The sequence below is a fragment of the Symphalangus syndactylus genome, chromosome 2, assembly GCF_028878055.3.
Source record: "Symphalangus syndactylus isolate Jambi chromosome 2, NHGRI_mSymSyn1-v2.1_pri, whole genome shotgun sequence".
Lineage (NCBI taxonomy): Eukaryota > Metazoa > Chordata > Mammalia > Primates > Hylobatidae > Symphalangus > Symphalangus syndactylus.
In genome coordinates, this window is record NC_072424.2 from 86,558,058 (window position 1) to 86,583,037 (window position 24,980).

General features: G+C 45.7%; 1 long non-coding RNA gene across 1 annotated transcript; it reads left to right on the plus strand.

Moving 5' to 3' along the window:
• The first annotated feature begins 5,994 nt into the window (after nt 1-5,994).
• LOC129463064 (uncharacterized) lies at nt 5,995-24,584 on the plus strand. Its single transcript, XR_008650997.2, has 5 exons — nt 5,995-6,190; nt 14,060-14,187; nt 14,929-15,030; nt 23,048-24,219; nt 24,438-24,584. It is a non-coding gene; the product is annotated as an uncharacterized lncRNA (long non-coding RNA).
• Nucleotides 24,585-24,980: the final 396 nt, after the last annotated feature.

The window sequence follows — 24,980 nt, forward strand, 5'->3', positions numbered from 1 at the left end:
ACTTAACCAGCATTTATCAAGGGTCTACTCTGTGCCTGGCACCCTTAGGGTAGAATAATGAATAAAGTAAAGATCCTGCCCTAGAAGAAGAGACAGACAAGTGATCAGTCAGTTCCAAGGCAATACAATCAGGTTACAAAAGAAAAACAAGGATGATGCCATGGGGCCCACCAGAAGCCTTGTGCTAAAACAGCAGGATTAGAAGAGACCTTCTTGCCAACCTAATTTCACTGATGTCTCCAGGAAAGAACCTGTGCTGTGCTCATCTAGGGATAAATGGTTAAATTGGGAACATTCACCCATCTTGCACAGGGTTGGTCCCCCATAACACAGAGAGCCACGGGGGAGAAGTGTCTATACTTCTTACAGTAATCTCAGGCTTATTGTCCAGAGAGTGTCCAAAGTGGAGATGTCCTTACCTCAGTACCAAACAGAGGGTGATATCACACCTGGATACTTTGCTAATTTGCCCCTGAAAGTCATTTCTTATTGGGGCCGATGTAATACTCAGCAGTTGCGAGATTTGATAAGGTGAGAGTGAATCATCAACCCACAGCACACCTGGGAGAAGTCCAGAGTGCCCTGAGGTCAGCCTCCCCTGACTCACTGACTTGGTGACTTCACAGCTTCACCTCCAAAGCTGGTGGACAGGCCTTATCCTGCCCTCTGCCTGTGCTGAGGTGAAGACATCATCTGGACTCTTGTCGTATGTAGGGTGGGCAGGGGCCACTGGACAGGTGGCCATAGCACCAAATTATACAGAAATTCATTCATTTATTCATCCTTTCATTCACTTATTGAATGGAATCAAATATATCGCATGGGCTGAACTCGATATGGCGTAACCAGGAATTAGCAGCTTCTTCTCCCTCAACTCCCATCACTGCCCTTCCAACCTTCCCTGTCAGATCTTCTTCCACTAGTAAACATCTCAGGCAGATCCCACACAATTCAGTCCCTTTTATGTTGAGCTGTTTTCATGTTAGAGTGTTTTAAAAAGCCTAGTATTAAAACAGTTTAAAACTGTTTCCCATCAAGTTCCATGCTCTTTCCCTTCCCCCGAGCTCAGGCCTGACCCAAGCTCATAAAGATTGCATAGTCTGTCTTTTATTATTGCTCTGTCTCTTGTCACTCACTAGCTGATTTTTGCTCCCAGGGTAGGGCAGAGAGTGGGGGGAGAGGGAAAGAAGCAAAAATGTCTTTTTCCTTTGCTCCCAGCTGCTGTTGTCTAGCCATTGGCATTCTTTGAATACAGATGCTGAAATACTGGTTTTTATAAGGTACTTTAGTCAGGTACTTTGGAGCGACCCCATCCCCCTGCCCCAGGTCCTGTGCCTTGCAGTGCCTGGACTTGGAAGAGTACCCTCCCTGGCAGACTCTTAGGATTCCCCTTCAACCCAAGGGTCATTGGGACACCCCACATGGCCATCTCATATCAGGTTCACCTGGCCCTGGCAGTCAGGGCCCATGGCTGGGGACCTATAAGAGGACTCAAGCTCAATTCCCATCTTCAGAGTTCACGTGACCCACGAAAATATGTTCCCCCTATTAAACTCTGAAAAGCAAGCCTTGCCGAGGGCTTTTTGCTCCCCAAGATGGTGGCAACCAGGGCAGGCCAAGACCCTGCAACTCAGCAAACATCTACCAGAAAGGGAGATTTTAAACTCTGCTCTGACTCCCACACTCTCCTGAAGCTATCTTTACTTGGCTCAAGGGGCGGAGAAGCAGCCCACCTCTCCCAGCTCACTCAATGAGAGGAAAAGGAAAATAAATGCACAGTGTTTTTACTAGAAATCCCTTACAATCAATCCAAAACCACATCTCTATACTTCTATCTGTATCTGTCTATTGTTTTGGCCAACTCTTAACCAGTCCTGCATGGTTGGTAAGCTGCATCTCTCTTTAGAATATGGGGCCACTTGTTCCACATCTCAGCTTTGGTCATGAGGAGAAATTCTCAGACAGAAAAATTTCAGCTTAACTTTCTGCTATTCACTCATTCATTCATTCATTCATTCATATTATGCAGCAAACATTTATCCAATGTGTACTATATGCCCAGGACTGTGCCAAGGTGCACCCAGTAAGAAGCAAAACTGACACGGACTCTGCCCTTTCCTAGATATGCTGGGTGAATCTACCGACTGCTGGCTGCTTGAAACCTTTCAAGAACATCTAAATTTGATGAACCCAACATCCTGTCAACTGGAACTCTGTTACTCTATCACTGGTGCATGACTACAAAGATAGTTATGACTTCATGTTTATAATAATGATCCCCAATGCTGCAAGATCCTAAAGTGCCTTTGAGTCATCACCAATAACTTACTCATCAGAATTGCTTTCGTGTTGAGTAGATTTTGCTGATATCTGATTGTTCAGCAAGTACAAACTTAATTAAGCTTCTATTTTAATACTAGATACATGCTCTAGGATCAAGACAGAATTCCCTATAAACAGAATATTTGCTAGATCATATCCCATTATTTGAGCAAACTGAATCCAGAATATTTTCTTGTTTGTTTATAAAGTAGTTCATGTGTACATTTGTGTGTGTGTTTGTAAATCCTTCCTTTCTTAGTGAATTTCCTTTTATTAGATTGAATTCTCCTGGTATTTTCCTTTTTATCCAGAAAATAGGAGTACCCACTTTCCTGGCTTAAATGGATAATTCATTGAAAGGTTTAACTTGATTTTTTTTTTTTTTTTTTTTTTTTTTTTTGAGACGGAGTCTCGCTCTGTCACCCAGGCTGGAGTGCAGTGGCGCGATCTCGGCTCACTGCAAGCTCCGCCTCCTGGGTTCACGCCATTCTCCTGCCTCAGCCTCCCGAGTAGCTGGGACTACAGGCGCCCGCCAACATGCCCGGCTAATTTTTTGTATTTTTAGTAGAGGCGAGGTTTCACCGTGTTAGCCAGGATGGTCTCGATCTCCTGACCTCGTGATCCACCCGTCTCGGCCTCCCAAAGTGCTGGGATTACAGGCTTGAGCCACCGCGCCCGGCCTTAACTTGATTTTTTAAATGCAAAGTGATATGTTTTTAAAACACTATTCCTGTTCTTGGCACTGCCAATCAAAAACATTCAACTTAGAATATCTGATTTGTTCCTGAAGTTGGATTCTATGTATTTTGATTTTGTGAGAATTTAAAAAATTAATTAAACCTCAGTGTAGATAAAAAGTTTTGATCTCATACAGGGGAAAACACCAGAGGATCTTTATTGTTGCCAAGTTACATTGATAAAGTGTTGCATTCTAACCCCAGTTCCCTGATGTAATATATAAATCTTGTTAACCTTATAAATATGATTTTTCAAGAGCAAAGAACTTCTCCCTTCTTCCTTTATTATGTCTAATTTGCATACAAGCACATAGTCCAAGTGTTGGCAGATAATAATATTTTAAAGGGCATCAAAGTATAAGAAGAACTACATACTTGCAGATGTGTTATGAAATATACCCCATTAGTCGCTTTATATTTGAAAGACAGAAAAACAGGCACCTAGCAACAGCATGCCATCACTGAGGGTTAGAGAAAAGCCACTTTACATCCAGGAACTATTATCCCCTCATTTGGGAGCTGTCAAGCTAGTACATTTAATTACACAAAAGATCCTTGGCTGTTGATTGTCCATATTCATGGTGAATGACAGTAATGACATCACCAAAGGATGCCTTTTGGTGGTGGAGGAGACAGGAGACGGGGCTTAGTAGGAGCTCTCTAGATAGGCTCGTCAGTCAGTCCTGCGTAGAGAGACCCAAGGCTCCACTTGAGAACTGTGCTTTCTCTTCTGGAAAGCCATTCATCCTTCCTTCTCTTCCCTCTGAGTGGATTACTGGGTGAGTGGGGCAGGGGGTTGCCCTCCTACAACACAGAAATAAGGATCCAGCACTTAACACTGTTCAGGAGCTAACTTTCCCCCACCAGCCATGGGGGGAAAGCATCAAATGCTGAGCTCTTATTAGACCCAATCAGATGGAATTTTCAGAAGGTTCTTTTCTCACACTTGTTAGGATGGGTAAAAAGTAACAGGAGGCAAAGGAGATGACGAGAAAGAAGAAAACATCCAAACCTAACATTGGGCTGAGGAGAGATTCCTTGTGGAACATCAGCAGGTGCTTGCATCTGGGCCAGACAATGTAGGGGCCCCCAAGGCCACTGTGCAGACATCACTGAGCCCCTGTAGCAAAGACCAGGGTCCAGAATGAGGATGCACAGCTCAGTCCTCAAGCAGCTCCCTTCAGGCAGGGGAGCTTAGCACCCGGGGAATGTCCCAGAAGCAAGATGTTCCATCTGTGTCCTAGAGACTTGGGTGCAGACAGAAACTCACATATGATCAGGTCATATGGTCAGGTCTTGCCTTCCAGTTTGAGCCTAGGTTGGATAAGTAGAGGAGTGTCAAGAAGAGCAGTGGGGATTTGCATGCATGGGGAAGGCCAGGGCTGGAGGTGAGATGGACTTTCCCTGTCTCCTAAAAAAGTGAAAAATAAACATAAGAAAAAGGAAGGAGGAAGAGAGAAAGGGAAAAAGAGAGGGATCAAAAAAATAGTATCCTTTTGAAATAGATGGTTTTAATAATTGTATTGCAATGTCATGCATGACATTGTGAACGTAATTAATACCACTAAAAATAGTTAAAATGGCAAGTTGTATGTTATGTAACCATTTTAAATGACGTAATATGCCAAAAATCACAGTGTGCATTTTAAATGAAAGAATTATATGGTATCTGAATTTATATCTCAATAGAGCTGTTTTTAGAAGGTGGTATCCACAAGGAAGCATGTGTGTGTGCACGTGTGTTGGAGTACTTTCGCACGCACATGTGTGTGTGGCAAGAGTGTCAGTTTCCTAGCTAATCTACTTTGGGTGGAAACTCTCAGTGAGGACTAGGTAAAGGTGGAGAAGAGAAACGTAACCTACCTGTCCGTTGTTCACTGGTCCCTCGAGGAAGAGAGAAGTATGACAAATGCTAAAATAATACGATATCAGTATCATAAGCTTCACATATTTTTATAAGGGGGAGTATTCTCCACCACAAATTCCACGCCTGGTTTCCCGTTCTCAATGCACTTTGTTTACAGAGTCAGGCTCATGAAGGCTGTGGCATGAATGATCAAGTTGAAGCTCCTATTTTCCCCTTGAAATATGCGCTTGTGCTTAGGAATGCAGCATATCTCTTCCAATTATACCTTGGCGCCAGAGTCCCTTTTCCTGGAAGTACACCTCCAATGTCAAGAGGGTGTGGTGCAGTGGAGATGATGCTGTGTCTGGGTCAAAGACCTGCCTCCCTGCCTAGGAGACCTTGAGCAGTCATTGCCTGGACGTCTTTGACCATAAAATGCAGATGATGATGATGCCTCCCTTGCCTTCTCCCTGGAGTAGCGTGCGAAGCAAAATCCAAACAGGATAACATGTGAAAGCGTTCAGTAAACTGTGAATCACTGCCTTAGTGGAAACTATTCTGGATGCACGTAATAGAAACCCAATCAAGTAAGCAAAAAGGAAGACACTGAGTTGAAAGGAGACTGGGATACCTCTCAGAAACTATGGCAGGAGGTGAGGCTGGATCCAGAACCGGGGTCTGGAGAGGGGGGAATGCAGGCAGCTCACTCCTGTGGCTTCTCGCTGCTTTTCCATCTGTTTTCATCTCTGTCTGTCTCTCCAGAGTGGCTTCCGTTGTTCTGGCTTGCAGGGCCAAGCAGGGATACCACATGGCTCCTGTGACTACATAGCCTTCATTCAAGCCATGAGCCCAGACGTCTACGCCAGGTCCTAATTCAGTTGGTTCAGCTGGGCTGGGTGTGGACACGTGTTGTCCAGTGAGTCATGAATATGGATAGGGGTCACATAGAATAAACTTGACCATTCTTTGTCCATCCCTGTGGGTGTGAGCTGGGCAGGTACCAGGAGAAGTGCCTTCTACAAACATTTGGCAACATCTAGTGGTGTGATTACAATAGTCAGCCAAAGAGGAAGATTCAATTTTGAGGACCTCCTTTCCTAGTGTCCCCATCTTTGCTGCCTTCCATGAGTTTGATCATGGGGACTCCATGGAGGTTGGCCACTGCTGGGCAATGCAGCCAAACAAAGTGAGCAAAAGTAGTCTGGAGGGCTCCATGGGTGACTGGGGCTAGGCTGGCTGTGGTGCCCCAGGAGCCCTGAAGCCACCTTGCAGATCTTCTGAAATGGTGAGTGGGCTGCTGTTCTTCTTGTGCCAAGGTGTCCATGTTGCCTTTCTCACAAAATATATTGCAAATAAGAGTGGGTACAAGTCATAGAAACCCATTCCAAGCTAGCTTACATAAAAAGGAGACCATTCTGGGGCTGCTTTTCCAGATCCCTCAGTCCTTTCTCTTCTGCTGCCCTTTGAGCCATCCCACTGTTTCCAGCTCTCTGGAGACAGTCATGGTGAGGTCTGCATTGATCTCCCCCCATGAGATGAAGGGGAATATGCTAAACTAGTGGCTGCTGATTTTTCCCCCTTCTTTTTCTGTCATTGCCTGCGGTCTGCAATTACCCATTCCCCTCTTGGCCTTCAGAGCTGTGCGAGGGTGAGCAGGTGTTGAGAGCAAGTTTGTTGTTTTTAAGTCAATTTCATTACATGGAGAGGATCCAACTCTCTCCTTGTAGCTGGCAGCTCCCAAGGCCAGACCACTGGGCAGGGCTCCCAAGAGCAGTGCTAGCCTCTTTGGTGTCACAAAGGGCCGGACCAGGCCTGCTCATCTCTTTCCCCAAGAGCAAGCTGCTTTTTGAGCAGATGTACGAACAATTGGATGCCTCTGATAGACTGCAGTTTTGTAAGGTTGCAATCCTACCAACCTTGCAGAAAAGTGAAAAGAAAAGCTCCAAACTGAGGCCTCTCAATTCTGCCATCTTTCAGACTTTCCTGCGTTCTCACAGGTGGGCCAGCAACTAACCATGGGCCAGTAGGCCTGTCCCCTGCACTATAGAAGATGCTGGTTATGGGATGTATAGGTGGAAGAGTGAAGGGAGCCACGCAGAAGACCCAGGCCTTTTCCTTGCCCCGAACTTAACTGGGCAAACACATAGCAGATCCCTGCAGGATTTAAACCTTAAGGATTAGCCCTTAAGAAGCTACAAAGGTAAACAAGTACATGATTACATTCAGGCTAGTTGCTGAATAATAATAGCATCTGTTCCTGGCACCATACTAATCAGTTTACATTTGTCAATTCACACAGCAAATAAGTGACAGAGCCAGGATCTGAACCCAGACAGTCACTACACAAACTTCCACCCACATTATCAGCCTCTCACAATGCAAACAAAACACTGACACAGAATGCGATCGTCTTTGCTCTTGTGTACTTGTGGTAATTTGCATGATTGAAAGATACCATTAGGAAGAAGAAATGTTTTAAATATCTAACCCCTGGAAAAGCAAGATTTAGAGACTAAGAATTTCTTGACCCATCCGAAGCTCAGCAGTCAAGTTTGCAATTCTGCCAACTTCCTGCAAGAGTAAAGCTGGCTGTTCTCACTGCTGTTAATGGAGGAGGACCGTGACCTTGATGTACAGGTGGTGGGAGGGCGGGGCATTATTTAAGCAATGCGATCTGATGGGGGGTGCTGGAAAATGAACAAAAGTGTGAATTATTCCACAGCTGCTCACCCTGACGTTTATTGTGACTTTAAAATCTGAGAACATATGGTAACGGCTGGAAGCATGAAATAGCAGTTGGAAACGTGTAGACTTAAGGAAAAACCAGCCACCCTTATACCTCCCCACTTGGCTTCTCTGTAGAATGCTGTTGTCTTGCTAGCCTTTTTCGCTCCCAAAAATGAAGAAAGCCCAGGAACAAATGTCCCCTTTTCTTCAGCCCATCCCCCCATGCATCTGCAAGAGCTTTTCCCCCTCCTGTGACAGAAGTTAGTGTTTTGATTCTATGGTATTTTTATATATTGTGCCCTTCCACAGTTTTTGTTGGATCTTGTTAAATTCCACATCTTTGTTTTACAAGGCTGGATAGAGAGCTGGAAACATTGGGATGACATTTTGTTTGGGAATCCATGATGGTCCTTGGAAATTCAGGCCAACGGCTGCTTCTGTTGCCAGTTGAGGGAGCCCTGCTGTGTGGCTAGGAGATACCACCACTCCCAGGCCCCCCAGTAATCCTCCTGGTCATCCAGCAAGCCTCACATCTTCCCCTTCCTCTTGAAATCCCTTGGGAGCATCCTGGTGGCAACGACTGCCCCCTTCTCTGTGCCAGGGGCTGACTTCCACTTAGCCTGTATAACTTTCTAGTTTTCTTTTTTTTTTTCTTGAGACGGAGTTTCACTCTTGTTGCCTAGGCTGGAGTGCAGTGACATGATCTTGGCTCACCACAACCTCCACCTTCTGGTTTCAAGCGATTCTCCTGTCTCAGCCTCCCAAGCAGCTGAGATTTTAGGCACCTACCACCATGCCCAGCTAATTTTTGTATTTTTTTTTTTTAGTACAGATGGAGTTTCACCATGTTGGCCAGGCTGGTCTCAAACTCCTGACCTCATTATCCACCTGCCTCGGCCTCCCAAAGTGCTGAGATTATAGGCGTGAGCCACCGCGCCCGGCCCACTTTCTAGTTTTCATGTTTTGTGTTGCTCTCTTCTAATTTGCAAGATTCTGAAGGTTCAGAAGCATGTTTTCTTTATCCATCCCCTGTCTCACTACATTGACAAGTAGTAGCTGGGTACCTCCTCTGTCAATATACACATTCATATTTTTATGCTTGCTGCCAACCACCATGCCTTTGCTCAAGGAATGAATCCACTGCTTTACAGAGATTTCCATTTCCCAATGCTCTCCTTTCCTAATCAAGTTGACTTGGGAACTAGGTGCACTCATAGAACAGAAGCCAGTTCACCTCTCTCAGAGTGAGAGAGACCTAGAGGTCAGTTTCATGGGTAAACTGGGGCTCCCTCAGATACCTGTTCTTTCACATAACAAGCTCTCCCAGAAGGACCAGTTCAGACGGCAACTTCTTTTCTAAACACATCTCTTTGGAAAGCCCCATGCAGAGAGTGCCAGCTTCCTACCCGATATCCACCCTCACCTTCTCTCTTAGTTAGAGAGCCCCAGTGTTATCCTGGTTAGCACGTATCCAGTGAAAAGATGAGTTCTCTTGCAGAAGATAAAAGCAGAAGTTGTTGGGTGGGACTTCTAGGAAAGCCTTGTTTGCCATTCCATCCTTCCTGATTCCCGTTGTTTGAAATGTGGATGTGATGGCTGGAGCTGCAACACACATATTGAGGCTATGAAGAAAAGACTAAAAGAATCACAGGCCAGATATGGTTGTTTATGGCTGTAATCCCAACACTTTGGGAGGCTGAGGCGGGTGGATCATGAGTTCAAGAGATTGAGACCATCCTGGCTAACATAGTGAAACCCCGTCTCTACTAAAAATACAAAAATTAGCTGGGCGTGGTGGCGCACCTCTGTATTCCCAGCTACCTGGGAGGCTGAGGCAGGAGAATCACTTGAACTCGGGAGGCGGAGGTTGTAGTGAGCCAAGATTGTGCCACTGCACTCCAGCCTGGTGACAGAGTGAGACTCCGTATCAAAATATAAAAATAAAAAAATTACAAATACCTGTCCCTGATTTTCTCAAGCTACCAAACCAATGCCAGTAATTACCCATGTCTGCATTTCCCATGACATGACAAAAATAACACCTTCATGCATTTATGCCGCTATAGTCAGTTCTCTGTTGCTAGCAACTGAAAGCAATTCCTAATTGATATACTGTGTTAGAGAGAGAGTAGTTCAGTGATTATTCACAGGCTTGAGTAACAGGGAGCTGAGCTCTTATGAAGCCAGTTCTCAGGAGTTCTTCCTTTGCTGACAAGCCCTAGAGCCAATCTTCTCTGAGTTAGGAGATTCTTTTTGGTGTTCCCAAATATAACTTCTTCAGTGAAAGTGAAACACGAAAGCCACCAGGCTCCCTCCCTAGAAGCAGTTTTAGGAAAGCAAGTCATCATCTCTCTTTGACGTGTGGTCACCTGCCAAAGTGTTGCTGATACCAAAGCCCACGAGCTACATGTCCAAGTTCTCCAACATCTGGCAGTTGAGCTGCTACTTGCTTTTTTAAGCACAAAACCAAGCATTCAAGTGTTCCCAATTTAGCCTCATAAGCATTATGTTGGGCTCCTCTACCTTGGCCCACAGCTGCAAGCAATTCAAAGCTCTCTCTTATACAGATATGTTCAGTTTTCTTTCCCTGCATGCATTCCCTTCATCCCCAACTGTGATGAAGTCACACTGGAAGAATTTTTCTAGAGGCAGCCACTGTTGTGTCTTACCAAGGTTAGGTGTCCAAAAGGTTTCTCTGGGGCTGAGGTGGAGGTGGGAGTGTCCTCAAAAGGTGGCCCTCTTGAAAAGCCAGTTTCTCTCTGTAGCCAGGCCCTCATTGCAAGCAGCCAGTTTAACTTGTGCCATGAGGGGGTGGTATGGTGTTGGTGGGGAAAGCTAACCCCGCCTTTTTTCTCCTTCACATCTGGGCAGTTTGAGAAGCTGGTTGGTGGGAGGTTGAACTCTGGAGTCAATAAACTCCATTCTCAAAGGCTAAGCATTCCATTTTGTGAGCCCCTTCATCTCTTGCTGATGCTGTGCAGGACCTGAGGGCTCCTAGGCTGCCTGATCCCTCTTTCTGTTCTTCCTCCTGTCATGCCGCAGTTTAGTGCTGCCTTCTGTAGGGAGCCTGTGCAGTCAGACAATATCGGCACTAAGGGGCTTCAAGCTTGTCTCATCTCACTTCTTTTTTTTTTTTTTTTTTTTGAGACAGAGGCTGGAGAGCAGTGGCGTGATCTCGGCTCACTGCAACCTACACCTCCCAAGTTTAAGTGATTCTCCTGCCTCAGCCTCCTGAGTAACTGGGACTACAGGTGCCTGCCATCACGCCCAGCTAATTTTTGTATTTTTAGTAGAGACAGGGTTTCACCATGTTGGCCAGGCTGCTCTCAAACTCCTGACCTCAAGTAATCTGCCTGCCTCAGCCTTCCAAAGTGCTGGAATTACAGGTGTGAGCCACCACGCCCGGCCCTGTCTTACCTTCTGCTTCAAAGCATGGGCAAACTGACGTCGATGGCAGGTTGGAGACCTGCCTCAGGTCATATCACTAGTTAGTGGCCCAGCTTTTAGTCCTGATCCTAAACCAGCATGCCTGTCACAATAATGGATTAGTAATAGATTAAAGCTGATTTTTTTTTTTTTTTTTTCCAGACAGAGTCTCTCTCTGTCGCCCAGGCTGGAGTGCAGTGGCGTGTTCTCAGCTCACTGCAAGCTCACCTCCTGGGTTCACGCCATTCTCCTGCCTCAGCCTCCAGAGTAGCTGGGACTACAGGCCCCCGCCACCGTGCCTGGCTAATTTTTTATATTTTTAGTAGAGACAGGGTTTCACCGTATTAGCCAGGATGGTCTCTATCTCCTGACCTCATGACCCACCCGCCTCGGCCTCCCAAAGTGCTGGGATTACAGGTGTGAGCCACCGTGCCTGGCCGAGCTGATTCTAAAATAGCATTTACTATGTGCAGGACACCATTCTAATGTATATATAAAATCTTCCCATGTTATGCATGAAGAATGTAAGGCAAAGAAAGGTTGAATAACTTGCCCAAGGTCTCAGATAGTAAGTGGCAGAGTTGGGATTTGATCCCAGGCAGTCCGGCTCTGTCCTTGACCACTCCACTATACCGATACACTAATACCCATTCTTTGACTTGTTTACATCAGGTCCAGATGAGAGATCTCTAATAAAACTCCTTGGTCAGAGGAATACTGGCTTAATATCTTACCCCTGGAAGAGCATTTCCCAAAATATGATAGCAACAGGTGTTGAACAAACTAACCAAAACAAAAATAAATGCTATGGCCAAATAAATTTGCAGTTACATTAAACCAAGTTAAACAGGTTTTATATTACAGAACTTCTCACAGCCTTTAATATGCTAATAGACATTATAAATTATCTAAAGAGTCTAAAACATTTCCCCAACTTTTGGGACCATAGAAGCCTTTTTGATGCAATGATGTCATGACATATCATGTGCCCTGTGGAAAGCTCAATTGAGAAAAAAGGCAAATTGTGTATTATTATAAAAAGAGTTTTGATCTCAAGAATGTCCTGGCCGGGCGCGGTGGCTCACGCTTGTAATCCCAGCACTTTGGGAGGCCGAGGCGGGCGGATCACGAGGTCAGGAGATCGAGACCACGGTGAAACCCCGTCTCTACTAAAAATACAAAAAATTAGCCGGGGGTGGTGGTGGGCGCCTGTAGTCCCAGCTACTCGGAGAGGCTGAGGCAGGAGAATGGCGTGAACCCGGGAGGCGGAGCTTGCAGTGAGCTGAGATTGCGCCACTGCACTCCAGCCTGGGCAACAGAGCGAGACTCCGTCTCAAAAAAAAAAAAAAAAAAAAGAATGTCCTAAGATGGATTCGAGAGGCAGGCATGGTGGTGCACACCTGTAATCCCAACACTTTGGGAGGCTGAGGCAGAAGGATCCCTTGAGCCCAGGAGTTCAACACCAGCCTGGCCAACATAGGAAGACCCCCCCCATCTCTATATTTTTTAAAAAGCTTTTTAAAAAAGTGAAAAAAAAAAAAAGATGAATTCAAGCACCCCCAGGGTTCCGTGGTCCACACTTTGACAACGGCTGTCTAGAAAATACTATTCAAAATATAAGACTTGAAGCTCATCTTCAAGGAAGGCTAAATACCATATCATACTGCCACATGTGTAGGATGAAGGAGAAAAGCGAATGAAAGAATGTGGATGTGTGTTTTGAAAACAGTCCTCTTTCATTTCACACTCTATGTCCATATAAATAAAAAATAAAAATAATAAAAATCAGTCCCCTATCCTACTAGTTCTTTCTTTTTTCCTTTTTTATTCTCTTTCCTCCTTTTTTTTTTCATTTAAAAATCTCTTGTTGCTCCATAAAGATTTAAGGTAGTTTAATCTTCCAGTGACTCAATATTCCTGTTGACAGAGACATATTTAAGTAAAGGGTCATTATTTTAGGGGGACTCCTAACCCGTCACTCTATCCTAAAAATTCCCTATTATCATCCTACAGGTCAACCTAAACTTTCTGTCATTAGTGTTTTGTTTATTGGGGTAAGGCCATGTCTTTCTAGAAAGAGGCCTTGGGTTAAGATATCGTTTCATTATGCGGCTAGGTGTGAACACGCGTGGCTACTGCCACATTGGAATGTGTCTCTCAGATTAGGGCACTCATCCAGGAAGAGACCCCCTAAGGACAGGGACCCAGGATGGGAAAGTACTGCAGTGGGCACTTGCATGCAGCCCTAGAAAGTGAGGTGCCCTGCTAAGAAGTCACTCTTTCCTTTTTAGGGAGATGTCCAAAGATATGTTTTATTTCTTTAACAGGTTTGCTTTTTTTTTTTTTGAGACAGAGTCTTGCTCTGTCACCCAGGCTGGAGTGCAGTGGTGTGATCTCCGATCACTGCAACCTCTGCCTCCTAGGTTCAAGCGATTCTCCTGCCTTAGCCTCCCAAGTAGCTGGGACTACAGACGTGCGCCACCACGCCCGGCTAATTTTTTTGTATTAAAGTGGAAATGGGGTTTCACCATGTTGGGCAGTCTGGTCTTAAACTCCTGACTTCAAGCAATCCATCAGCCTCTGCCTCCCAAAGTGCTGGGATTAAGGCATGAGGCACTGCACCTGGCCTCTTTAACAGTCTTATCTAGGGCCTGCCCTTATCCGAGGTCATTTGGTGTTTATATTAGACTGCAGGTCTTTGAACCTGATTTCAAACCTCATGTCAAGGCTAATGCAGCATCTGCAGCACTGCACCCGAATATGACAACCCAGATCAGGTGGGGAAAATGAAATCTAGTTCAGGCTGGGTGAAGGTCCCCTTTGTTACACTGGCCAGCAGCAAGGTAGACTGGCCTTGGCTCACAAGGCACGTAAACCACACAAGATGCTGCAGTCAATACCGCTGAGGCGAGAGAGAGAATTACAGACTGGGGGGGATGCTAAGGGTCCTCTTCCCTGAGAACCCCACTATCTCCCATGCTTCTTTGTTCTGTCTTCACAGGGTTGGGGGCTCCAGCTGTCTGTAATTGGGAAGTGAAGAGGATGTGACCGCCAGGTGATGCTAACCCCGAATCCTTGGTGCCTGTGTTATGCACCATATGCTGAATTTCAGTTCCAGCTGTGTGCTAGGTGAGTCTTTGTGTGTTTGGCTGAATGATCTTTTAAGGCTGGTGTGCCCCTTGTCCACTTAAGTGTTTTCTAAACAACAAAACAGTCTGGGCACAGTGGCTCACATCTGCAATCCCAGCATTTTGGGAAGCCAAGGCAGGTGGATCACCTGAGGTCAGGAGTTTGAGACCAGCCTGGCCAACATGGTAAAACCCCATCTCTACTAAAAATACAAAAATTAGCCAGGTGTGGTGGCAGGTGCCTGTAGTCTCAGCTACTCAGGAGGCTGAGGCAGGAGAATTGCTTAAATTCAGGAGGCGGAGGTTGCAGTGAGCCAAGATCACGCCACTGCACTCCAGCCTGGGCGACAGAACAAGACTCTGTCTCAAAAACAAAAACAAAAAACAAAACAAGCTTATTAGTTGTTTTTGTGCATATGTTAGTAACGCATACTAATTATAGAAAATTTAGAAAATACAGATAAGAAAATGGAAAAGTCGTCATAATCCTATCACCCAGAGATAACCACAGGTGACTTTGGATGTAAGTCCCTCCTGCCGTTCCTTCCCGCCTCTAACTCTCACTATATATGCTGCTGATGGGATTCACGTGTGATCCAAGCATTGCACTGCCCCCACCTCTCAGACACTGATCTGCAGCCATGACTGACAGGGGAAGGGGCCAGTTTTTCTGTTGGGCTTCTTGGGCCTGGAGGGTAAAGGGAGAGGCTAACAGGGAGCCTGGCCCTCTCTCTGTCTCAAGGCTGGGTCTGACCTGGCAAAGAGGAACTGCCTCCACAGCTCTGGGCAGAATCCACTGCCACTCCCACACAGGGAGGACCCGGGGAACCGCAGCCCCACTCTGGTAAGTGAAGGGAGGGAAGCTGTTTGTCTTCAATAGTGCGCTGGGGCTGCTATTTTCTCTCTTGGCACCCCTGTCCTGGGGCAGGGTCCTCTGCAGGAGTGGACAGAGATAATGTCCTCTTGGCCACGCGTCCACGTCCTTAGCTCCTCACACCCCCTCCAGCACTGGCCACTGAGGCTGCTTTGCTATTCCTTTGAGATTTCCCAATTCCAAGTCTATATTTAGTCTTTTCTGCACTAGAACACGCACGGCAGTTAAATATGAAATCTAAGATGTCATCAACCAGCAGCCTAGGATTCCACCTAAAATGCATGCAGAAACGTACTGAGGCCTGGCTGGCTGTGATGAGTCACCTTAGGGCCCCCAGCCACTTGCCACCACTCTTAATTCTTCACATTAAGCAGGGAGAGCAGCTGGGGAAGCCGGGCTCTTCGGAGGCAAACACTGGCCAACTAGGGGATTCTTCTCTGCTGTTTCCACTTCTCCCCAGGCAGCCGCTGCTGGCTTTCTGTTTATTTTGCAATTAGCACTTGAAGGAGACTCGGGATATTTTTGCTTGGGGACTGAGAGCTGATATTTCAGAACTTCTTCCCTTCCTTAGAGCACTAGGTTCTGGAAGGAGGGTTTGGAAACAACAGCTCTCAGCTTTCTTTCCAATAATACTCTTGATAATGATCCTTGGCAATTTCATTATCCACAGACACAATCATTCCAATACTCAGCCTCCCGGTTCCTCTCCTTGCTCTTCTCCACCAATCTTGTCCTTTATGGCATTGCGGCCACTCACCCCTATGGCCGTTCCCTTGACTCTGTCGTTACTCCCAGTTGTGCTGTCTGTACCATCTTGTCTTCAAACATCCCACTCTCCTAACACAGTTCCCGTCCCACTCAGTCTTCCCTCTCCAGTGATTCTTCAGCTTTCCTGGGACCCACAAATGACGGATCTGCCATCTTTTCACTGTTCCTCGCTGCTACCTGCAAGTCCTCCCTGCCCTCTGTACCCACTTAGATGCTGCGATCTGGGGCCCTCATCCCTCCCATCAGTACAGTCAACTCCCTTGACCCCCTCTCTTTTGTTGTACCTGCCTGGCAAGACCACAGTCCTGGCTGAATCCTACTGTCTGCCCACTGTGTGCACCTGCCTGGGTGTGTGCAGCTGCCTGGCCTCACTCTAAGTTCAGCCTCACTAGCTGCAGGTGGGTCCTGGTGTTTTGCTGGCCCTCCTGTTTCATTTCCCTGCACCACTCATTCTCATAATCTCAAAGACAGTGATTTCATATTTTCTCTCCACTCAAACTCACAACACGTCCTCCCCTAACTTCACCCTCACCTGATGACCTTGCTTCCAAATTCACTGAGATAGTAAAATAACTGGCTACCAAGTTCCTGTCTTCCCACCCTTGCCTGCACTCCCACCTCCATCTGTGCCTACCCGCTCTGCCTTCCCGCCTTGGACAAGGAATGAATTTCCCAAGCGCCTGTCAGCAATAGTCAGTGTGGGCCTGAATCTTGACTGCATCAGTATCACCTGGGGGATGGTCAGAAAATGCAGCTTGTCTACCCCCAGTCCAGACCTACTGAATCAGAATGTCTGGGGCGGGGCCAGGCGCAGTGGCTCATGCCTGTAATCCCAGCACTTTGGGAGGCCGAGGCAGGTGAATCATTTGAGGCCAGGAGTTAGAGATTAACATGTGAAACCCCATCTCTACTACAAATGCAAGGATTAGCCAGGTGTGGTGGTACGCACCTATAGTCCCATCTGCTTGGGAGGCTGAGGCATGAGAATCGCTTGAATCTGGGAGGCGGAAGTTGCAGTGAGCCAAGATTTTGCCACTGCATTCCAGCCTGGGCAACAGAGCAAGACTCTGTCAAAAAAAAAAAAAAAAAAAAAAAAAAAAAAAAAAAAAAAAGGAATGTCTGAGTTGGGGCCCTAGAATCTGTTTCAGTGGGCTCTCCAAGGCATTCTTATGCATGGCACTGAGCTAGGTCCCTTTCTCTGTCACCTACTCAAGGACATCACTCTAGCAGTTGTCTCTTCTCTACAGGATCATTTCCAATATCATACAAACAAAACCAGAAACAAAACACCTCTCTAGACCCCAAACCTGCCTTAGCTACCAGCCTATTTCTCTACTTCCCTTTTTTCTCTTGAACTCCCTTCAGTCAGTCTTTGGTTTCTACCCTCCTCCAAAAGTGCTCTTGCCAAGGTCATTGTGAGATAAACTGGCTAGATGGTCACCAAACCACTTCCTCTTCCAGGGCACACAACCAAATGATGTTTCCCAGTTACTTTGCCTCTAAATGAGGCTGTGTGACTAGTTCTTGTCATGGGAACTCCAGTGGGGTCAACGTGCCAGCTTCAGGCTGAAGCACCAGAGCTCAGGTGTGCTTCTATATGGACCACTCCTTCCCTTTCCAAGGGAACCATGGCAGGTGTGCACTGAAGATGCAAAGAGCCTGGTACCCAAATCACAAAGAAGGCCACCTGCCAAATACTTGACTGGCCTGTGAGATGAGTGAGCTAGAAGCTTTTTATTGTACTAAGTTATTGATTCAGGGGTTATTCATTGGAGAAATAAGACTGCCCTAATAAAGTCACCAGGGACCTCCAAATTTCTAAATCCAATAGTCAATTCTTAGTTGTTGTCACTTGTGACAAAATAGCAGCATTTGGCAAAGTTGATCAATGGTTACTTTTTGAGAAATTTTCTTTATATATTCTCTAGGTTGTTTTTTTAAGAAAAATTATTTAACTCACTTTAGTATCCTTTGCTAAGTCCTCTTTGTGTAAGATTGCCCCAGGACTTAGTCCTTGGATCTCTTCTCTCTCAGTACTCACTCCTTTGTTAACATCAATCTCATTCTTGGCTTTGAATACCTTCTCTACAGTGATGATTTCCAAGCTTACATCTCTAGCCTGAACCCAAGACTTGCTTGATCCACAGGCTACTAGACATCTCCCCTTGGTGTCTAATAGCTACCTCAAACTTAACGTATCCCAAACCATACCCAAAACCATATCCTGATGCCTTTCACCCTACTTCACCCATAACCTTCCTCTTCCCAGTAAATGTTAACTCTCTCCTTCCAGTTGCTTCAGTAAAAGAAACTGTGGACTAATCCTTGAGTCTCACTGATTTCCCATATCCTATTATTATTAAATTCTACAGGTCTCACCCTAACAACATCCAGACTCTCAGCTCATTCTTACGCTGCTCTCGTGGTCTGAGCCACCGCCACCATTTCCTGTTTGGGTTGTCCTGCTCTCCTCCTCACAGTCTCGCTGTTCACATTCTTTTCTGCCTTCTTTATAGTCTTAATCGAGCATCCAGCATGAGCTTCATACACAAAAATCAGATTGTCTCACTTTTCTGTATCAACCCTCCCCCTCCGCCAGTATTTTCCCTGATCACTCAATTAAAAGTGCTGAAGATGGCTCGCAGGCTCCCTGTTGCCCCTCTGCCTTCATCTCTCAGGACTCTCCTTGGCTCAATCCATTCCTGTAACACCCTCTTCTTTGCTGTTTGAATCCCGCTCTTGCCTGGAATATGCTGGCCCAGAAAATCATCGCTTGCTCTCTCACTGCCTTCAAACCTTTGGTCAAATTTACCTTAATAGAGGGGCCTTCCATGATGTCAGCTCGTGCTCTACACTCCCTGTGCCTCTTAGTACTTACCACTACCTAGACAGTTACTTTATTGTCTACTGCCACCAGAATGTAAGGTCGGCAGGGACTTTGTCTTGTTTATTCTGTGTCTCCAGGACATAGAACAGTGTTGGGTGCACACTAGGTGCTCAATAAACATTTGTAGAATGAATGAAAGAACAAACAGCTGAAAGGGCCAGCTACAGCCTCCTTGGCTTAGGTGAAGAAGCAAGTTTTTCCAGTTGCATTTTGCACATGTGCTTCCATTCTGGTGGATCCAGAGTCCATCCTTCCTCTCCTTGTGAATTTTGTCTCAAGGATTTTGTCTGCCTCTTGTGTGACCTCTTTTGGACTGTCCTGGATGATTCACCCATCTTCTCAAAGAATTGGCCTCGCAGATACCTGGTGACATTGTACGTGACTCTCTACCACACATTCTTGTTCATGAGGCTCCAGGACTCCGTTTTACACCACGGGGAGGGCTGATCCTCCACCTGCTGAGGTCTGACCAGGGTCACCAAGGGCAGCACCGGGTTCTCCTTTTGCAAAAGTGCAGAAAAGCAATCATGCAACCATCAGAGGAGAGGATGGAGGTGTGGAGGCCTGTCCAGTCATAGGATTCTGGAGGAGGGATGAGCGGGCTGGGCAGGCTGCTGAGGAGGTGCTGCTTCCTGGTGCCCCGTCCTCTCCAGCACTGTCTCTGGGAAAGGTTGTTGGAACCAGAAAACACACAGCCTTGGTTGATGAAAAGCCTGTTTATTCCTAGTACACTGGACACTTTGTTCAGGAATAGTTCATCCATTTGAAAATATTGCCCTTGTAATGGTGCCAAGGTCATTGCCTGCTGGGGTTATCAGCACTGTGTGTGCCAGCTCTGACTGGGTGTTTTAATAGGTGGATCATTTCCCTGCCAGAGGGACTAAAGAACATTGAATGGTTAATTTGTATTCAGTGCTATCCCTGCATGCAGTCTTCATATTAAGTTTTTGTTGGGACTTTAAGAAGAAAAAAAAAGAGAAATGAATAAATAGGTTAGGTTGCAATGAACTGCTTTAAAAAGGAATTTTAAGTGGTACTGACTCATTTTAGAGTTCTCCATACCCATCTGATAATAACAATATACCTACCTTTGCAAAGTACTGGGGAGTTTGCCAACAACAACAACAACAACAACAAACCCTTGTATTTATTGTCTCCTTTGATGCTCAAATCAATCCTGTAAGGTAGGGTGGTGTGGTCCCCTATTTTAGGTGAGAAAACTGAGGCTCAGGGAAATTAAATGGCTTTTGTCAAACAAGGTCAAAGAATTAACACAGTGGAACCAGCATTGTGACCCAAGTCTCTTAATGCCCAGGTTTGACTGTGTTCATCCCATCTTGGTGAGCCGGGCAGGTGTAGAGGGGAAGGATCTAGCTGGGTTTGGACAGAGATGCTTGAAGTGTCGAAGTGAATGTGAGTGAAGAAGAATTTTGTTACTAGCTATAGCCCTCTGTCAGCCAACACACGGTAATAAATACAGTTGCTCACCTCGAAAATGGTGTGAAGCCCCTACCTGCTGAGTGGATGATGAGTATCCACTCAAGTGTGGCCAGGCCTGGGGGAAGCAAACATCCCATGCAGCAGCCTGTGGCACTGTGGGAAAATCTCTACTCTGGTTTTTAAGAGATCAGAGTTCTAGTGCCAGCTCCACAGTACACAGGTTCATCGTGTGACTTTGAGCAAACAAGGTCTATAATCTGTAAAAACAGATTTGATCACATCTGTTCACCCCCCTGGTACACACAGCCAAGTTTTACTGCAATGTACCAGTGGCTGGAATAAAGAAATAAAAAGCCCTCCCATCAGGTTTGTGAATGCCATGAAGCTACAGTGTAGCTAATAATGACAAATGACAGATAAGTTTTCTTGAAGACCTTGAGACTTGTAGGAACATTTAGATGAAACGTCTAAGGTAAATGCACAGGATTGTATTTAGGTTTAACAAAAATTGCACCAGTGACAGCATTTGTTCTTGATGCACATCTTGTTTACTTGTTGAAAGGATTTGGGAAAGGGAATACACAGGTTTGGGCTGGAGAAGATTTAGGAGGTTTAATTGACTCAAGTCTCAATATGAATGGGGATTGACAAAGAAGTTAGCACAACCATGGGCACTCCCAACACAAGTGTAGAATCTAGGACAAGGAACAACATTGGGCTTGCATGCGCGGCCTGGTGGGCACTGGGTTCTGTAAGCATGCGCTTAATAAGGTTATTGACAAACTGGAACTAGCGTAAATGGTTGGGAAATCATGGTCTATGTCAGGGGTTTTAAGTCCTATAAGGAGAACACTTAATGGGCTGACATGATGGTGGTTTGCACAGAAATAAATGGCGAGGAGGATGAGGAAGTGCATAATCCAGGTGGATATCTGCAGGGCCAAAACTAATCCAGCAAATGAAACTAAAGGGAGGCAGAGTTTAGCTGTAAAAATGGAAGCAGGAGGCCTTGCCAGGTGGTGAGCTTCTTGTCAGATGTGCAGGCAGTGGCAGCCTGACCACCTTGTGGGGACTGGCATGGAGGTTCCAGCACCATGTGGGATTGGAGCTAAGGAAGGGCTCTTGACTGACAGCAGCAATCTAGGAAACGGGAGAATGAGTGAGATGAAAAGTGGAAATGCTCTGTAAATGTGAGGCTGTACTGTTAGGCGCTGAGGGGGAAGGCCCTGAGCATTCCCTCAACTCAGACTTTCCACCATTCCCAGGTAGGGCGAGAAGTGTCTGTCTATACTCCCTCCGCACTATCTACAGCCAGTCTCTAAGCTCTGCCCGTCCCTCTGCATATGCCTGCACACAGTCACACAGTTTGCTAAGAAGTGTTTGTTCGTTTGTTTTAGACGAGGTATCACTCTGTTGCCCAGGCTGGAGTGTTCCTAAGCAGCTGGGACTACAGGCACGTGCCACCACGCCCAGCTAATTTTTAAATTTTTTTGTAGAGATGGAGTTTCGCCGTGTTGTCTAGGCTGGTCTGGGTCTCCTGGGCTCAAGCAGTCCTCCCACCTCAGCCTCCCGAAGTGTTGGAATTACAGGCATGAGCCACCGCGCCCAGCCTGCTGAGACTTTTGAATGTGTTCTGTTTCCACTACACAATTGAGAACACTGAAGTACCAGAGACTTCCAGGGTGGGGAAGAAATCCAGAGGCTGCTCCTGAAAGGGGTCACCCTTGAGTGTGAGCCTGTTCCAAGTAAATCAAGTGAGCTGGAAGATCGGTGAGCTTGGATCATTTGGTATCTTTTTTTTTTTTCCTTTTTTAAAGGGAGCTGTAGAATTAAGGTTGAAGTTTTTCTTTCTTACTCTTTTTAGAGGTTTTTTGGCTACCTAATACATCAGCTGAACTAATCTGCAGAAAATCAATGTATCTTTAAAATAGAGCTATTTAGATGCCTGAGTAACAAACTCTATCTCAGTAGAAGCTATTGGCAAAATGAAGCTCACCTCTTAGGCTGACAACACTGTGGAAATGATGCTCAAAGTTTCAGGAGTGAGACCAGATTGGCTTCTGGCCAAGGGTACCTTACTAATGGGCGTATTTGCATTTGGGGAGGAAAAGACCTGTGACAACACAGCCACGTGGTCGTTCCTCATAACCCACAGTTGGGTTTCATCTGAACTCCCTCCCCATGCTAGCGTCTGCTGATGTATCTGTGTCTAAAGCCATAGTTTACTCTTTTTTATCCTCATCCTTCAACCAGCCCTACATCTTATGTGCCTGCTGTCCAGACTTCTCTTAAATCTATCTGTTCCTTTCCACCCCAACTATCAACTCAGCTGAATAGCCACTAAATGAGGCACTGTGCTAGGCTCTGAATTGCAAAGATCATTAGGGCATTTGGTCTTATTACTTCAGTCCTTGGTTATGCACCTGTGCCAGGAGGTGCAGCTGATTTTCCTGATTACGCTTCCAGACCTGCCACTCCTTCTCATACACACAACTCTTGCTCAGACACTGTCCTGTTCTTCCTGTAAGGTACAGTCAAAACCTGCGTTTCAGAGGCCTCTGCAGCCTGCACCCATTGTGATTGTGCAGTCTTAGCTCCTTTTGGCCTTGTGGAAGGAGAGTGGATTCTAGAAAGATCCCTGCCCAGCCACTTCCTGCCCACTGTGACCTTGAGCAAAATCTCTGGCTCCAAGTGTTGTATGGGTGATGGTGAAGGGGTAGCAAGGAAACTTGAGTGAGTTTGTCAGAACTAGGAGCAGTAAGAAAACTTGAAAGAGCCTCCTGTCTCAAGAAGGCACTTGACTGCCTCTGATCAATTCAGGGAGGCTTCAACAGCTCTTAAGAGGATTAGGCCAAAGGACTTCAGTGAAACTTTTGTGCTTTTGTTCCCTAGAGTGGAAACCCTTGACACGTGTTACACAAAACAACACTTGGGGTGGAACAAGAGCTTTACAATGATCTGTCTGGGACCCATAATACAATTCAGCATCTCTTTAGAGCTTCAGTCTATCAAACATTTTCAGACTATTTCACTTAACCTTCACAATTATTGAAATGCTTGGGGGGAAAAAAAACTCCACATTTGAGATTTCCATAGCAGAAGCATCACCAGCAGCTTCAACAGCCATTCAAAAAGATATCGTCTCCAGGCTTGTTACCTCTTATCCTCCCTCCATTATATTATAGAACTCTTAGAGAGATTGCCTGGAAAGAGGTAAAGTATGCATAGACATGGTCAGCCCCATTTGCAGCTGAGGAAATGAGACTCAGAGTGGCAAAGTGACTTTTTCAGAATCATAGCAGTAAATGGTAGCATTAGGAAGCTAAGCCTGATCATCCTGTTCTTGTCCTGTTGAGGAGATAGTGAGAGCAAAGGAAAGTGGCAACAATGAAGGAATAAAACCCAGCTCATCCCCCTGTCCCTCATGCCCAACCCTTGCCAAGACTTCAGGTAACAGAAAGAAGAGAACACATGGATGGGCACATGCTAGGCCCGGAAGAGCTGTGCATGTCCTGCAGACCACGAGTGTGGAGCCCATGGCCGTGTGAAGGGGCTGGGGTCCCAGTCCTAGAAGCAGGATCATGGAAGTGGCCTTGGAGGACCTGACGAGCAAGCCTATGATCTTCCAGGTACTTTTAGGTGATGTGGATTTAGACACTGGATGTAGCTGTGAAGCGGAATTTTGCTTTTTTAGTTGTCCGGCATCCATTTAATCACGCCCCAGCTTCCTGCTTGAGAACTTCCACTAACACTGTCAGTCCATGGACTTCTAGAGGAGCTGAATCTACCGCTGGCTCAGGAACAGGAACCTGACCTGGGCCTAAGCTAATGAATCCATCAAATTTACCTTGGCAAAGTGATTGCCTCAGGAATGGGCAGTGACCCAACTAGAGCCAACAGGACTTTTCCCAGGTATCCTGAAACAGACACTCTTTTTCTCCTGGATGTGGACCTGAGACGGTATAGTTCTGGGAGTTGCTGACAACCATCTTATGGTCATGAGCGGATTTGAGATTGGCTTCAACAAACAGGAAGTGGAACAGATGGAGATAAATTGGATCCTGGTAAAATTTGTTTGGAATCTTGTATATGTTGATTTTTCTCCTGAATTTTTTCAGTTATATGAACCAATACATTTTGTTTGTTTAACCCAATATGGGTCATGTCTTCTCTCAACTGCAGGTGAATGAATCTTGTTTCATAAAGTAGGATTTTAAACAAACAGTATGCAGAATAAAAGTTTGTCATACAGATTTCTTATCACGGAACTTCTTTTTTATAGAATTGTGGAAAGCTTGCAAAGGGCTTCTGCTTCTGACTATGATGGAGTGACTGGTATCAGATGGCCCTCTTGTCAAGAACAACCATAAAAGCTACACTTCACCCAGCTTTTCGATAGCATGGAGAAATGTCAAGGCAGCTGGGATTGGAAGGAGTAGTTAGGATCCCTGACAGAATGAAGTACAGTTCCAATAGAAAAGAAAGCCCAGATTTTGTGGAAAGTGACAAGCTAATTTCAAAATTTATATGGAAAGGTAAAAGTCCAAGAATAGCAAAGACTCTCAGGAAAAAGAAAAAACATTTTCTTAACATGACTAAATATGAAAACTTATTATCTGGTTACAGTAACTAAAACAGAATGATATGACCTCAAGTATAGACAAATAGATTATTGGAACAAAATAAAAAATCCAGACCCAGAAATATACAGTCTTTTATTTTCAGCAAAGGTGCCACTGCAATGCAGTGAAGAAAAGATGAGCTTTTCAATAAACAATATGCTGAGTCAATTGGATATATACTTGAGAAAAAATGAACTTGACCC